General features: G+C 41.6%; 1 long non-coding RNA gene and 2 other non-coding genes across 3 annotated transcripts in view; 2 read left to right on the plus strand and 1 right to left on the minus strand.

Annotated features, from left to right (window-relative positions):
* LOC134808875 (uncharacterized) overlaps positions 1 to 17882 on the plus strand; it is a 46926-nt gene that overhangs the window by 8452 nt on the left and 20592 nt on the right. The window contains exons 5-6 of the long non-coding RNA XR_010152928.1: positions 538 to 690; positions 11182 to 11307. This is a non-coding gene — a long non-coding RNA (uncharacterized LOC134808875). The remainder of the gene's footprint in view (positions 1 to 537; positions 691 to 11181; positions 11308 to 17882) is intronic.
* On the plus strand, positions 7379 to 7513 carry LOC112206145 (small nucleolar RNA SNORA70). Its single transcript, XR_002940347.1, has one exon. It is a non-coding gene; the product is annotated as a small nucleolar RNA SNORA70 (small nucleolar RNA).
* On the minus strand, positions 10937 to 11074 carry LOC112206178 (small Cajal body-specific RNA 20). Its single transcript, XR_002940377.1, has one exon. It is a non-coding gene; the product is annotated as a small Cajal body-specific RNA 20 (non-coding RNA).

Below are 17882 nucleotides of genomic sequence, written 5' to 3' on the forward strand. Positions count from 1 at the left end.
AAACATACACTCTTATTTATATAATCTTATTTATGTGATGCCGTGAAAAACTTTCTAGCTGTCTGACCTTGGGCACTTGACACTTGAGCATGTTTCCTCATCTGTACAATGGGTATAATAACACCTATTTTGCAGTAGAAGGTAATATTGAGAAAATTAACTAAGGTCATATATTACTATATGAAATATCTAGCACAATGCCTGACACAGAGTGGCCACTTGGGATAGGTAGTTCCCTTCCTCACTTTTTTTTTCTTTTTAGAGAAACAGCCCAGGCTGTTCTCAAACTTCTGTGCTGAAGCAATCCTCCTGCCTCAGCCTTCCAAAGTCTTGGGATGACAACCATGAGCCACAATACCTGGCCTCTTTCCTCACTTCTGTGTGTTGCTTACTTGTCATTATTTTCCTGGTATCTCTATTTCCAGTGCTCTTCTGTTTGGGGAGTTGGTTGGGGAGATGAGATGTGATACTTTAATCTTAGTAAATTGTAAAATGCTTCTCCCATCTTCCTTCATCCATTTTTCTGAGCCCCTACAGTCCCTCCATCAGTTTCGTGACAGGGGATAAAGTCATCAATGCCAAAGCAAAGGTGGAGGCTCGACAAGAGAGAGTGGGAGCAAGGCTACAAACCTCATAGGCATTTGGTATTGCTGAAGGACAACGTGCACGTTCAGGATCAGCTACCGGAAGGTATAACAAGAGAAGCCAGACAAGACAGTGGAAGAATCAGTCAGGGAGCCAATAGCAACTAAGATAGAGACAGGACATGGCAACAAGCTGGGGACTGGGTGAGGCCAGACAAATCTAAGTTCACGTACCACCTGGTCCTTCTTCCCCTACAACTGGGCCTCTTCCCATCCTAACAACACAGGCTCTGAGCCCCAGGAGAATTCCCTTTGCATGTATCTCAGGATGTTGGCCTCATCTTACCCCTCTCCGTTTTTCAGTCCCTGGATGGGTTATTTATCCCAGCTCCAAACCCCAGGACCAAACCTCAGCCCTGACCCATGTCCTTGGCCATGTGAGTCAGACGATGTCCCAAACTTCCTTCTTCCTAGATGAGTGGTGAACATTTTATCTTAAAGTTATTAAAAAAGAAAATTTTAAAATAGATTACAAAATTGTTATGCTTAACATTTGTAGGTGCCCTTTATTACTTTGGCTTCTTAAGCCTTAGTAAATGAAAGTATAACTCACATGCATTGGACACAGCAGTAAAATGAGGAATGTTTCATAATGTTATACAGACAATATTCTGTGGATCTATTTTCAGCTTAGAATCCAAATACAACAAGATACTTTTCATCAAAAGGGCAGCAATGAACCATACACAAAATTACCACCTATCCACCCCAATACACCACGTTACAGAGCTCAGCCTCCATGGCAGAATAAAGGTTGTCCTCGCTGAAAGTCTGCAGACAGTGGTCCCAGATTAGAGAGCCACAGCCTTAAATATTTATTGCTAGGGTTAGCAGGTGAAACCAAATTATCCAAGACTACAATGAGCATTATTTGGAAAAGACTAAGACAGTGGTGGTTTCCAGACCGTGCTTCACATTGGAATCACCTGAGGATATTCAAAAACTACTGATGCCTGGTTTCAGTGGTATGCTGGTAAATATTTTAAGAATTGGCTGTTTAGAAAGAAAAGAAAGCCCTGATTTATATCCATGGCATAAAAACTTCTATCATGGTTAATTTCTTTCTTTTTTTTTTTTTTTTTTTTTTTTTGAGACAGAGTCACACTCTGTTGCCTAGGCTGGAGTGCAATGGCACGATCTCGGCTCACTGCAACCTCTGCCTCTCGGGTTCAAGCAATTCTCCTGCCTCAGCCTTCCAAGTAGCTGGGATTACAGGTGTGTGCCACCACGCCCAGCTAATTTTTTTTTTTTTTTGTAAGTAGAGACGGGGTTTCACCCTGTTGGCCAGCCTGGTCTCGAACTCCTGACCTCAGGTGATCCACCCAGCTTGGCCTCCCAAAGTGCGGAGATTACAGGCATGAGCCACCGCGTCCAGCCATGGTTAATTTCAAGCTGCTAGTATGACATCATTGAAGACAGAATTGGGAAGAGATGTACACAATAGGTTCTCCAGAACCAGGTAGCAGCCAGCTTTAGCACACCACTGCCTGGTCACCCCCACGCCTCCCACACAACTTAGTAGGTATGAGGAGTGACCTAGGCATCAGGATTTTTAAAAGCTCCCCAGTAGCTTCTAATATGCAGCAAAGTTGGGAACCACTGGGCTAATGGGCCTTGTAATAAGGTCCCAGAGGCAAGAAACCGGCCAGTTGATTGCCTTCCAGTGACAGCTGGGTTGTAACACTTGCCTCCTCAAATACACTTTCTTCCCCTAGCAAGCCTCCATGGAAAGCTAAATCCTCAGCAGAAGGTTGCTCAGTGGGCTGGTCTCAGAGCATGGGGCAGGGGTGGGAGGTCCGGAGGCTGGTGAGAGATCTGAAAAGCTAGGGGCGATGTGTCAATGTAATTGTCCACTAGAAATTCCTGGGGGTGCTAGAAACACTGATAAATTTCTGCTCCAGGACATTCCTCCAGGGATGTCATTATCCTTCCATTAAAACTGTATTCTGACTGGGTGGTAAGTACCTGATTTGCTTAATTCTTAATTGTTATACCTTCAGCTCTGCTGACTGAGCTCTAGTGATTTGGGTTGAAGTGTACCTAAGGCTGCAGGGCAGGTAGGAGAGGAATGAATTTTTTCTGCAGATGGCTGGCCAGGCCCCACCTCTGGATTACTGCAGTCACTCTGCTTTTGTCTGTCATGGTACTTGTCACCTGGCCTTGCAAATGTTTACTCATCTGTTGCCTTTAATGCTCTACAAGCTCCCCAAGGGCAGAGACTAGGCTCCTATTTTGCTAGGCATCCCCAGTGCCCAGTGTTGGTTTAAGCTGACGTAAACTGAGCTCTTCCATCCATTATAAAGTATTTTAAATTTACTTTTAGAAACACAAGTAGGCCGAGTGAGGTGGCTCATGCTTGTAATCCCAGTACTTTGGGACAGGAGGATTGCTTGAGCCCAGGAGTTTGAGATCAGCCTAGGCAACATGGCAAGACCTAGTCTCTACAAATAATAATAAAAACAAAATTAGCTGGGCATGGTGGTGGGCACCTGTAGTCTCAGCTACTCTAGCATGGGCAACAGAGTGAGACCCTATTTCTCTAAATGATGATAACAATAATAATGTCTGCCCAAATGTTCACAATAGGGCTTTTTAATGTGGGTATTGGTAACACACGAAGGTCAGGATCTCATCTATGAATGACAGCTTCTCCATGGGTTGCAATAACTTGTGGCATCCAATCAGGCACTTCCCTCTGCTAACTGCAGGTTCCATAATTATTCCCAGGCTAAGACTTCTTGGGATTAACATGTTGTTCCAACCACTACAAAAACAAATGTACTGTTCCAAACGATACCTAATTATATCACGTTCACTGCTTTTTTTTTTTTTTTTCTGAGACAGAGTCTTGCTCTGTCACCCAGGCTGGAGTGTAGTGGCGCCATCTCGGCTCACTGCAATTCTCGGCGCCTGCTGGGTTCAAGCAATTCTCCTGCCTCAGCCTCCGAAGTAGCTGGGACTACAGGTGCGTGCCACCATGCCCGGCTAATTTTTTGTATCTTTAGTACAGACAGGGTTTCACCATGCTGGCCAGGCTGGTCTCGAACACCTGACCTCATGATCCTCCTGCCTTGGCCTCCCAAAGTGCTGGGATTACAGGCATAAGCCACCACGCCCAGCTCCCACTGCTTTTAATAGCATATCCAGAAAGAATGATTCACAAGTCTTTGGGCCATCTCAGATGTGCAGAGAACCTGTATTGTTAGTCCATATTTTACCTTCTTAGGCCTGGAATTCTCCAGCTCTGAACATAGCAGGAGTTAAGGATACCAGGCCAAAAAGTGTAGAAATGATGTTATAACTCCCAGAGCAGTGATTTCAAATGCCAGCCCTAGAGCAAGTGCCTGATGAAGTGTTTTGCACAAACCTTGTTAGAACAGGAAATATTAGGATGATTTGTGAGTTCTTCATAAAGCTAAATGTACTGTCCCTTCTTCTGAGATTCTATTTCTCCTACCTTCTTGGTGTCGAAATGCCCCTATATTGTTATTTGATGATGATGATGATGATGATGATGATGATTTACTATCCTTACATGGTATAATAAGTTAGCAAACTTATTTCAATATGCTACACATCACCAATTTTTTAAAAGCTACTGACCTGAGTATATAGCAGAGTATATTTTCCAGTATGCCTTGATTTGTGCCATGGTAACAGATCAACTATCATCATTATTACTCAGGGCAACTATGGACTTGTTTGGAGTCACTTCAGAATTCTAGCCTCCATCCTACAACCAGGGGTTGTTGGCCCCCATGACAGAGAGCTGTTAGGTACTGGGTGCAGAAGATTCATGCTGCTCCAGTGGATTGAGATCAGCTTCACCTAACCTAAAAAAATATATATAGTTATATATTTTGTGTCTCTAAACATGGGGAAGTTTTGGATATGCTGAAAAATATATAAAAATTGATAAATACCAAGATAAAGGGCCCATATCAACATGTTGACTAGTTTGAGGGAACCCAGGATTTGTGAGAAACCTCATGTAGGGCACAGAGACAGAATCATGAGTGAGAAGAACGTGGCTGAGGCTTAACCATATAAGTCTCGTTTTCATCGCCGTTAAGTGGAAATGATCACCCTGTCTTGCCTCTCTGGAGTGTTTGCTTGCAGATTGAATGATAATGGATAGGAGAGTGCTTTGCAAACTACAGCATCCCCATACAAATTTAAGAAATGACTCTCTTTTACTTTGTTGACAATTTAGAAGGCAATATTTCTAGACACGTGACATCGCTCCAGGCAATCCCTTCACTGAGAAGAGATGATGAAAATGTACATGGCCTGTAGGCTAAATACTGTCAGAACATGTTATCACCAAATAAATCTGGACAATTCTATTTTTTTTTTTTGAGACAGGGTCTCACTCTGTCACCCAGACTGGAATACAGTGGCGTGATCTCGGTTCACTGCAACATCTGCCTCCCAGGCTCAAGCGATTCTCCTGCCTCAGCCTCCCAAGTAGCTGGGACTACAGGTGTGCACCACCATGCCTGGCTAATTTTTGTATTTTTAGTAGAGATGGGGTTTTGCCATGTTGGCCAGGCTGGTCCTGAACTCCTGACCTCAGGTGATCTGCCTGCCTCGGCCCCCGAAATGCTGGGATTACAGGAGTGAACCACTGCATCTGGCTCGACAATCCTATTTTTAATGCCATATTCCCAAACCTAGTAACGAGGCAGAGAGCCTCCATTCTAGTGGGCTGCGGGATGCAAAGTCAGGTCTGAAGTACATGAAAGGACAGCCAGGGGCTGTGTCAGTTGCTCATGCTGCCATGTTCTGGGTAAATATCTCAGACAGCATTTGGGCTGCATGATACACTGGTGTAAATTCAGAAGCAGACTCTAGCACTAGCAATATCTTCAACTGACAATAAATTATTTTCATTGCCCTAAGGTCCATGTTGTTGGAATGCACTCAGATTATAGTCCATTACTGAGTAATAACAGTTGTCATTTGTTGAGTGCTACCTATGCAGAGGGACAATTTTAAGTGCTTTAATATATTATCTTATTTAATTCTCTTAGCAACCCTATGAGGATGGTACCTTCTTTGTCTTTTTTTTTTTTTTTTTTGAGACAGAGTTTCACTCTTGTTACCCAGGCTAGAGTGCAATGGAACAATCTAGCTCACTGCAACCTACACCCCCACCAGGTTCAAGTGATTCTCCTGCCTCAGCCTCCCGAGTAGCTGGGATTACAGGCATGAGCCACCATGCCTGGATAATTTTGTATTTTTAGTAGAGATGGGGGTTTCACCATGTTGGTCAGGCTGGTCTTGAACTCCCGACCTCAGGTGATCCGCCTGCCTCGGCCTCCCAAAGTGCTGAGATTACAGGCATGAGCCACCGCACCCGGCCAGTCTTCATTTTTAAGATAAGGAAACTGAGGCATACAGAACTGAGTACTTTATCCAAGGTCATGATTAATTAGTGGCAGAGACTGAATTGGGCCAAGGCAGCCTCACCCAGGTGTAACCTATATTGCTTTTCTATTTTTATTAAACATGTACTCTTTTCTAGGCACTGGACTAGTCAACTACAGGAATTGATAAAACAAAATCTATGACCTCAAAAAGCACTCAGTCTAGTGGGGAGGAGTTACAACATAATGTAGGAAGTACTGCATATTTATCCCTCTGATGCAGATTTATTTTTCTCCAAAGCATCCTTTATTGCCAACTAGCAAACTACATATTTACATCCTTGTTTTTTTAATTTTCTGTCTTCCTTTACACAAACTATAAACTCTATGAGGGCAGGGTCTTCATTTTGTTCACTTTATATCCTAGTATCTGGAGATGTGTCTGGCAAGTAAATTTGTAGAAGCTGCGTTCAAGGAACAGGAGTGGAAATTAAATAAAAATGAACAAAAGATGTCACAAAATATCACAGGATTCTTCCTCAGTAATCTGGACTGACCAAATCTTCATGCAATGGAGTATGCTGAAAGCTTCAGGGAGAAGAAAGGGCATCAGCTAGAACTTGGGTAGTGAAGCTGCCCTTTAGATGTCCTGGAGTTATTTTGGGTGTATGTACCTTTACACTCCAGTCATCCCCCCACCTCCCACATCCTCTCCAACCACACCGAACAGGTTGTTGTTTTCTACAAATTGACATACCTTCACGCATTCTGTTCCCCTTCCCAGAGGACCTTTCTCCTGTGCCCCCTTCTACCTTCACTTCCTTTCTGCTTTGCCACCTCAATTGTATCCTTCAAAACTCAAATCAGCTGTCACTTCCTCATTGTGATGACCCACCTCTGTGCTCCCATATCACCCTCTACAATCATCCAGTGCTAAAAATCACTGTTTTATTTGTCTCTGCCCTACACTGAAGACTTCTTGAGAGCAGAGTCCATGTCTTATTCAGCCTATATTTCCAAACCAAACACTATGCCTGGTATGAGAATGAATGGTGAAATGGAAGATCTCTCCCCCACGGCTCCCCTACACAAACACACATACATCCCACTCACAGTAGTGACTGTGTCCTCTAATTCCAGTACTCCCTTCACTAAGCTATGATAGTGCTCCATACAGAAGTTGTTTCAATAAATACAATCATGAAAATATAAAAAGTAATATCAGGGGAGTACTTTTACAACTAAGTAGGAAAACATGTTACAACGCTATACAATGCTACAAAGTAAAATAGTGTGCTAAATGTGCAAAAGCAAACAGGCAAATCAATGAAATAGAGTAGAAATCCCATAACAAATAAAAGTTTGTAGAAGCCAATTAAGCCAACTGAGTTTCTTTCCTCACAGGGCCCTGGTGTGCCATGGCTGCAAACAGCAGCTTCCTTGTCAGGGTACGCAGACTGTTTCTTGGATGGGTTGCTCTAAGGGACCTTGGAGACAGGCCTTTCAAATGTATGTTCATGTCTCTGACCTTGCACTACCCCCAGTGTAGGCTCCAAACAGATTCCTTGGGAAAGCCCCAGGGCACTGTGGCCAGGGTTCACATAGGCCAAGTCATCATGTCCATGCGCACCAAGCTGCAGAACAAGCAGCATGTGATTGAGGACCTATGCAGGGCCAAGTTCAAGTTACTTGGCTGCCAGAAGATCCACATCTCAAAGAAGTGGTGCTTTACCAAATTCAAGGTGGATTAATTTTTTTTTTTGAGATGGATCTCGCTCTGTTGCCCAGGCTGGAGTGCAGTGGTGCCATCTCAGCTCACTGCAACCTCCACCTCCCAGGTTCAAGCAATTCTCCTGCCTCAGCCTCCCAAATAGCTGGGACTACAGGTGCATGCCGCCACCCCCAGCTAATTTTTTTTGTATTTTAGTAGAGACGGGTTTTCACCATATTGCCCAGTCTGGTCTCAAACTTCTGAGCTCAGGGAATCCGTCCGTCTTGGCCTCCCAAAGTGCTGGGATTACAGGTGTGAGCCACCGCATTGGGCCCAAGGTGGATGAATTTGAAGATACAGTGGCTGAGAAGTGGCTCCTCCTACATGGCTGTGGGGCCAAGTACATCCCCAGTCATGGTCCTCTGGACAAGTGTCCGGCCCTGCTCTAGTGAGGGCTTCCACTGTGCTGCCCCCTCCTGATGCCCACCAGTAAATCCTACTTCCTGTCCACCTATTTTTAAAAAAGTATATATAAGTATATTTCATGACAGTGACATTTTCTAATCAATTATGAAATGACCAGTTATTCAGAAAATGCTAAGACAAATTGGTTAAAGATCTGGGGTAAAAAAGAACACTCAAATTCCTATATCATATCATATGCCACTATAAATAAAGATGAATTCAGTACGCCTGTAATCCCAGCACTTTGGGAGGCCGAGGCAGGCAGATCATGAGGTCAGGAGATTGAGACCATCCTGGCCAACATGGTGAAACTCTGTCTGTACTAAAATACAAAAAATTAGCTGGGCGTGGTGGCACAAGCCTGTAGTCTCAGCTACTCAGGAGGCTGAGGCAGGGGAATCGCTTGAACCTGGGAGGCAGAGGTTGCAGTGAGCTGAGATGGCACCACTGCACTCCAGCCTGGCGACAGAGCAAGACTCCATCTCAAAAAAAAAAAAAAGTAATAACTCATATTATTGTTTACTATTTGCCAGGCCTGATACCAAGTATGTCATAAGCATTAACTAATCTGAGCATCATGACAATTCTATGAGGTTGGTACTATTAATTTTATTTCTATTTTCAGATGTGTAAACAGGTTCAAAGAATTTAAGTTGATCAAGGGCTCATGACTAATAAGTCAGGGGAACTTGTACTCAAATCTAGGACCAACTAATCCAATAGCTGTGACTTACTTTTGTGTGTGGGTGTAGCTTATTCTTTTTAAAAATTTATTTTTAATTGACAAAATATAATTATATATATTTATGGAGTACAATGTGATGTTTTGATATATGTATTCGATGTGGAATGATTAAATTAAGCTAATTAACATATCCATCACCTTATATACTTATCTTTTTTTGGGGTGAGAACATTTGAAATTTACTTTCTCAGCAATTTTGAAACATGCAACACAGTATTATTAACTATAGTCACCATGCTGTGCAATAGATCTCAAAAACTCCTTCCTCTTGTCTAACTGAAACTTTGTATCCTACAGCTTTTACTCTTAACCAGGGTACTATGGTATTTTTTACTAAAGAAGTCTTAACACTCACACCACTGAGGAATTACCACTAAAAGAAAATGTTTGGAGTAGGGAAGACATTTCTCAATATAATTAAAAAAAATTAGCTTACAGCAGAAACTGTAAAGAAAAAGACTGCTAGATTTGAAATAAATATTTAAAAATTATATGATAAACAAAAGGCAAATTTAACACTCAGAAATCTTTACTTATAGATAAGGAGTTGCTGGGCACTATGGCTCATGCTTGTAACCCCAGTACTTTGGGAGGCCAAGGTGGGAGGATCGCTTGAGCCTAGCCCCAGTTTGAGACCAGCCGGGACAATAAAGTGAGACCCTGTATGTCTAAAAAAAAAAAATAGCCATGCGTAGTGGTGCATACCTGTAGTACCAGCTAATAAGGAGGCTAAGGCTGGAGGACGGCTTGAGCCCAGGAGTTCAAGGCTGCAGTGAGCTATGATGACACCACCACACTCCAGCCTGGGTGACAGAGCAAGATCCTGTCTCAAAAAAAAACAAACAATAAAAAGGTTTAGTCTTAATTTGTGAAGAAATTTTATAAAACAATAACAACAACAAAAATCCAAATAGAAAGAAATGGGCAAAGAACACAAATGAAAATGTTTAAATAGCCAGTAAAATTCACCCCAAAAGTTTAGCCGTAGTAGTGATCAAAGACATGCAAATTTGAACAATACTTAGATTCCATTTTTTCTGTATCAGATTGGCCAAATGAAAAATACTGTTAAAATCCGGTGTTGATTTTTTTATAGGGAAATTAGCCACTCATGAATATACTGCGGCTGGGACTGTAAATTCTTATAGCCATTTTGGAGAGTGATTTGTTAATATGTCTTAAAAGCATTAAAATACCTTTGACCCAAAAATTCCATATCATGATAAAATAGAAATAAGTGCAGAGATGAATGTTCATAAAATTGAAAGTTTGACCGAATAAAATGGCCAGCAATAGGGGATTGGTTATGTAAATTACGGAATAACCCCATACTGGAATAATATGCAGCCTTAAAGTGATACAGATTTTAAACTCTGCTTCCAAGGGTTCCATAGAAATCCTATAGAACTCTTCGGAACCCTATGGAATCCTTTCACTAACCTATTGGAAGGTAGTAAAACGTAAATGTGTAGCTAGAACTGAGGCTCCCACCTCTTTCCTTAGCCAGAACAGCTCACTTCCTATCTGTTCTATGTATTAGGTTTTGAGTCAGAATCCATTAAAAGGCAGGGGAGGATATTTCATTAACATGGAAAAAACTAACATTGTTGAGAAATATGTCTGAAGCTACTAACTGGCCTGTTTTATTTTATTTTGAGACAGGTTCTCACTCTGCTGCCCAGGCTGGAGTGCAGTGGTATGACCATGGCTTACTATAGCCTTGGCCTTTTGGGCTCCAAGCGATCCTCCAGCCTCAGCCTCCTGAGCAGCTAGGAGTACAGGCATGTACCACCACACCTGGCTAATTTTTTATTTTTTGTAGAGACAGGGTCTCACTGTGTTGCCCAGGCTGGTTTTGAACTTCTGGGCTCAAGCAGTCCTCTTACCTCAGCTTCCCGAAGTGCTGGGATTACAGGTTTGAGTCACCATGACTGGCCCTAACTGGCCTTTAAATAAATTACTCATTTTTACTGGGTCCAAGTTTCTTTTCTTTTTTTCTTTTTCCCATCTGAGGTAGGAAAACAAGGCTGTCCAGCTTGTGTTGGTCCTGACAATGATCCTTGAGGGCTGGACTTGGCCTCCAGCCATGGCTAAGGAGAAAAGGGAGCCTCCCAGTGTCCTGATCTACAAAAATGAGACAAACACCTAAGGTCCTTGCCAATAAAAAATTCTAAGAGACTGAACTTCCACTCCAGGTTTCAAGTGTTTGTGTCTGAAATCACACCCATGTCTGCTTCCCTCCCAAAGGTTTCTCCTTGGGATGACGCTGAAGCAGTGAAGTTCCCCAGAGCTGTTATGGAGACCTGGATACGCAGCACTGTGCAGAGGGCAACATCTTGGATATGCCTCTTTAAAGGATGAATAGACTTGGAGGTAGGCCACATAGATAAGTCCGACCGGGGGCACTGTATGGGATGACAGATCTGAAATGTGTCATCTCTGCTCTGACCCCAATCTCTGTACCCTTTTTTACTCATAAGCTTTTTATTTTAGAATGGTTTTAGATTAACAAAAACGTTGTAAAGACAGTATGGAGTTCCCATATACCCCTTACAAAGTTTCCCCTATTGCTAACATCTTACATTACTGAGGTACTTTTGTCACAACTAAAGAACCAACATTGGTACATTGTTATATATATATATATTTTTTCTTTTCTTTTCAGAAACAGGGTCTTGCTATGTTGCCCAGGATGGCTTCAAACTCCTGGACTCAAGCGATTCTCCTGCCTCAACCTCTCAAGTAGCTGGTACTACAGGCACGAGCCAATGCACCCTGGTATATTAATATTAACTAAACTCCACACTCTATCCAATTTCACTTTATTTAAAAGTGTCCCTTTTTGGTTCCAGGATCCCAGCCAGGATATCACATTACATTTAGTTGTTATGTCACTTTAGCCTCCTCTGATCTGTGACACTCCCAGACTTTTCCTGTCCTTGATGACCTTAAAGATTTTAAGTGGTACTGGTATGTTGTAGAATGTCTCTCAATTTGGGATTTTTTTTTTTTTTTTGAGGCAGAGTTTTACTCTGTTGCCCAGGCTGGAGTGCAGTGGTGCAATCATAGCTCGCTGCAGCCTCCAACTCCTGGGCTCAAGCGATTCTCTCATATCGACTTCCAAAGTGCTGGGATTGTAGGTGTGAGCCACCATGCTTAGATTTTTTTTTTCTTAAGACAGTCTCACTGTGTTGTCCAGGCTGGAGTGCAGTGGCGTGATTAATCAGAGCTCACTGCAGCCTTGGCTTTCTGGGCTCAGCTGATTCTCCCACCTCAGCCTCTCGAATAGCTGGGACCACAGGTGGGCACCACCACACCTGGTTAATTTTTGTATTTTTTGTAGAGGCAGTTTTCGCCATGTTGCCCAGGCTGTGCCTGATAGATTTTTTTTTGAAATGAATACCTTACATTTACTCATTTGCCCAGTTGCAAGATTCTCCAAGGCTTTATTTATGCTGGCATAGCCAGCATCTTTTTAAAAAATGACATTTATATATACTCACTTAGGTAAATTAATGTACCCATCTCAACTGTTCCCTTTGGCTACACTGACAAACTCATATTCCAAAGAATATGACCCTAAAACTGAAAAGATGCAACAGCGCTTCAGGCTTTGTGCTGATACATTTGTTAGAAACATTGGATGAGATGATACAGAGCATTTTACACCGTGCCTGACACATAATTGGCACTCAATACATATTAGCTATTGTTATTGAGAAGTACTAGGTCTTTTCTTCTTACATTTCTTGGCATTTGTTAAATCATGGCATTGTGCCAGAGATTACATGGATGGAAAGGTAAAGTGTAAGGAGTAAGGAGATGGGGTGAGAGGCATTTCATGATTTGTCAAATTTTGAATAAAGGAACCTCACTTCTTACAAAAATAAAAAGTACTGGAAATGCGGTAGGAAGTAAAGAACAAGGAGGTACACCTGAAAGTAATATTATGAATCAGGAATCTAGGAAAAACCACCTGGACCTGGCCTGGCTTTTTTTTTTTTTTTTCAGGTTCTCACTCTGTTGCCCAGGCTGGACTACAGTGGCATAATCTTGGCAGCCTTGACCTCCCAGGCTCAGATGATCCTCCCATCTCAGCCTCCTGAGTAGCTGGGACTACAGACACACCCACTATGTCTGGCTGGCCTTGCATTTTGATTTGTTAAAAAATATTCAGTGATAACTTACTATGTGCCAGGCATTGTGTTAGGCGTGAGGATACAACAGTTAATAGACAGATTTGGTTCTTACCCTCATGGAGTTTGCTGTCTACTGAGGGACACAACAGTTAATAAAGTAAACATTTCTAGCCATTGAAACTATAAATAATAACAATAAACAAATAAACAAATGGATATGCAATTATAAATTGTGGTAAACAATAACCATCTCTAACAGACAATTCAAACTCGATTTGTCCAAATTAAGTTCTTTTTTCCCTTGTGCCTTGTCCAGTGTTCTCCATCTCAGTAAATGACACCATCATTCACCAATTACTTAGGTCAAAAACCTTGAAGTGATCCTTGACTCAGAATTTTCCCATATCTCAGTCAATCTTGTCTTTTGGCTGTACCTTCCAAAGTTATCCTGAATTCAACCTCTTCTTGCCATTCCTGAGACTACCCTATTGCCCAAGGCATCATCATCTCTCACCAGGAATATACAATGCATCTTGCTGCTTTTAACCTTTCTCCTGTGAGGACTCTTCTCCGCACACCAGTAAGAATGATCCTTTTTAGCATTCTCCCCAGATATATAATGCCCAGGAATAAGTTTAACCAAGGTGATGAAAGACTTGTACACTGAAAACTATAAAAGCATTGCTGAAAAAATTTAAGGAAGACCTATAGAAATGGAAAGACATTCCTTGTTCATAGGTTGGAGACTTAATATTATTTAGATGGCAGTAAAGCCCGACGTGATTTACATACTCAATGCAATCCCTATCATAATTTTAAAGACTTTTTTGCAGAAATGGAAAAGCCAATCCTCAGATTAAAATATAATTGCAAAGGACCTCAAATAGTCAAAATGATATTGAAGGAAAAGAACAATGTTGGAAGAGTTATACTTCCCAATTTCAAAACTTACTACAAAGGTACACTAATTAAAACTGTGTGGTACTGGCATAAGGATAGAGATATAGAAGAGAATTGAAAGTCCAGAAATAAACTCACACGTTTATGGTGCTGATTTTTGACAAGGACACCAAGTCCATGCAATATAGAAAGAATAATCTCTTCAACAAATGGTGCTGGGACAATTGGATAACCACATACAAAAAAATTAAGTTGGATACCTACTTCATACCATAAGAAAAATTACCTTAAAATGCATTAATGACATAAATACAAGAGTTAAAACCACAGAACTCTTAGAAGAAAACAAAGATAAATCTTCATGATCTCGGATTTGGCAATGAATTCTTACATAGAACACCAAAAGTATGAGCAATAAACAAATAAATAAATTTTGTGCCTCAAAGGATAGTTTTAGAAAGTAAAATGACAACTTAGAGAATGGTCAAAAATATTCGTAAATTATATATTTGGTAAGGGTCTACTATCTGGACTATAAAGAACTCTTACAACTCAACAATAAAAAGACAAACAACCCAACTTTAAAGTTGGCAAAAAGTGCAGGGCAGGGTCGCATGTGCTTGTAGCCCCAGCTACTCAGGAGAAGAATTGCTTCAGCCTAGGAGTTCAAGTGTAGACCAGGTAATATTGCAAGATCCAGGCTCTAAGAATAAATAATTATTTTTTTTAAATGGGAAAAAACTTGAATAGACATTTCTCCAAAGAGAATGTACAAATGGCCAACAAGCACATAAAAATACTAAGCATCATTAGTTATTAGGGCATGACACCTACTAAGAGGGCTATAATTAAGAAAAGATAGATAATAGTAAGTGTTGATCAGGATGTGAAGTAATTGGAACCCTCTTATATTGCTGGTGGGAATGTAAAATGGTTCAGCCCTGGTGGAAAACAGTTTGTTGGTTCCTTAAAATGTTAAATACAGAATTATCATATGACCCAGCAATTCCAAGAAGTGTATAAATGAGAACTGTATTTGTCTGCTACTCAAAGACATGTACATCCATGTTCACAACAACACTATTTACAATGGCTGAAAGGTGGAAACAGCCCAAATATCCATCAATGGATGAATGTATAAACAAATTGTGGCATATCCATACAATGGAATGTTATTCAGCCATGAAAAGAAATGAAGTACGGATAAACACTACAATGTGGATGACCCTTGAAAACATTGTGCTAAATGAAAGGAGCCAGACACAAAAGGTCATCTATTGCATGATTCCATTTACATGAAATATTCACAATAGGAAAATCCAAAGAGATAGAATGAAGATTGATGTTTGCTAGAGGCTGGGGGCAGGAGAGAATAGGGAGCAACTGCTTAATGGCTAAGGGATTTCCTTTTGGGGTGATGACAATGTTTTGGAAGATAGAGGTGGTGGTTGCCCCACATTGTGAATGTGATACATGTCACTAAATTGTTCGCTTTAAAATGGTTAATTTTATGTATGAGAATTTCACCTTAAAAAAAAAAAGCCCTTGAAGGTCTGGGGTGGTGGCTCACACCTGTAACCTTTGGAAGGCCAAGGTGGGTGGATTGCTTGAGCTCGGAAGTTTGAGACCAGCCTGGGCAACATGGTGAAACCCTGTCTCTACCAAAAATACAAAAACTTAGCTAGGCATGGTGGCGTGCATCTGTGGTCCCAGCTACTTTGGAGACTGAGGTAGGAGGAACCGTTGAGCTTAGGGGGCAGAGGTTGCAATGAGCCAAGATTACTCCACTGCACTCCAGCCTGGGAGACAGAGTGAGATTCCCTCTCAAAAACAAAAACAAAAACAAATACAAAACAAAACAAAACAAACAAAAAGTCCTTTTAAGAAGATTCTATCATTTCACCATTAGTGGTTTAAGATGAGGTTGAAGAGTAAGCTTAGGCCATATCAAGCAGGGACTTGGAATCAAGCTTTATGGGATGCCAAATCATGATTAATCAAAAGCTATTCACCATGAAAGACTGCTGTCTTGGGGACCAGAAATATAGACGAGTGTTTTCTCTTCCTTTAAGAGAGGGGGCCAGAAGGTTGTTTGAAGAAGCAAGGAATTAGCACCAGGGATATTAGGTTGATTGATGCCTACTGACATCAGCCTCGGGTGGCCTGACTCATCCTTCTTGTGATAGTGATGGTTTTGCCAATGGTTCATGATACTTAAGGTCTAGTTGCTGAGGCTCCCTCAGGGATGGGCACTACCAGTCCTTGCTTCAGTGGCTTCCCTTCGTCTATGTTCTCTTGACTGACCAACCTTCTCTTTCCTCTACACTATCCATCCATTCAATTTGGCACATTCTTTAGGTTTGGTAATATCTTCAGTTATGCCTAGGAGCTGCCCCGTCTCCTTCAGGTGACTAAGCATATGTCTAATCCCATCCACATCTTATTTAAGGCCCTGGTGTGTGTGTGTGTGTGTGTGTGTGTGTGTGTGTGTGTGTTTTAATGGGCACCTCATTTATAGACTCCATGTAGCCACAATACTCCCAAAGTAACTCAAATGGCTGGATAATTCTCTGTTCAGTAGCTTTCAATTAGGACTAAATCAAGCGAAGTAAAATCATCTACGGAGATTTTCTGAACTTTATATGATTAAAATCCTACCCCAAGCTAATTCTGACAGACCAGAGGATTGGGGTGGGTGGAGTGGACAAGCATGCATATTTTAGATTATCTCTGCTGTGATTCTGAAAACCTTTCTCCATTTCCATCCTTGTGATAACTATCATATACTTCAAAGGGGCTACTGGCTCTGGGCAGGAATCTGACACACAGAGATGCTTACCAAGGTAACTGTCCCTTTAACATATGAATCCAGAGCCCAGTTGCTTTTGAAGGGACAGGAAGATCCCACAAAACTGCCTTGGATACTTCTCCATCAGCCAAGTCTTTGCCACTATTTTTGTTTCAGAACCACCCACCTAGTTGAGGCTTTCTTTCTCAGGAAAGACATTTACCCACCAGAGTTCTCACCCACCAGAGAGTGGGAAAGAAGAGAACTGGTGGAAGTAGGAGCTGCAAGGCAAAAAGAATATTTGTCACTTGCAGACTGATTCTGCCCCTCTACTACTTCTTTGCAACAGGAAAGATGGACACTACAGGGATTTAGAAGTGAAGAAAAGGGTGAATGATTTCACAATTTACTTTGTGGTGGTAGAGGGTAGAAATGCAGGTCGAATCCCCTTCATAAATGATCAAATCCCTCAACTCCTTGGAATCTGGGTTGATGAGATAAGCAGAGTACAATGCCAGCTTCAGATTACTCCAATTGCAGATGGCGGTGCTTGTCAATGGAGATGATCATTTTTCCATGGGAGATTTGGAAGATAAGAGGAAGAGGAACCAGTATTACTATTAAAATTCTAACAGCATTGAGTTGGCCATTTGATTCTTTGGGTTTGGACAACAGTAAGATATGAGTGGTTTTCAGCAGTGGAAATTTAAATCTGTCAGTGTGTCAGTAAGTTGCTTTAGAGCAATCTACCAGAGCCTGTTGGTGACAGTAAGAAATGGTTCTGTCCCACCTTTCTCCCTCAGTTTCTCTCCCTAAAAGCAAAGACCACACTAAGAGGTTCACCCTGAGAGGTGGCCAAATCAACATAGCATGGTGACTAAGCATGGTGCTTTGGAATTGCAGCTTCCAAAATGGAACTTATTTCTTTGGCAGACATAGCCAGATGTGGCCTACAGAAATATTTTGTGTGGCCCACATATTTTTTTAACTTTCATCTGAGCCAATATTTAGAAATCCCAGTATCTGCTCTCTCTTCTCTGTCTATGCCTCTCTCTCTCTCTCCACCTCCCTCTCCTTGTCTCCTTCTCTATCTCTCATATCGGAAGCTCTGGTAATACTGA

This window comes from Pan troglodytes, chromosome 19 (assembly GCF_028858775.2).
Source record: "Pan troglodytes isolate AG18354 chromosome 19, NHGRI_mPanTro3-v2.0_pri, whole genome shotgun sequence".
NCBI lineage: Eukaryota > Metazoa > Chordata > Mammalia > Primates > Hominidae > Pan > Pan troglodytes.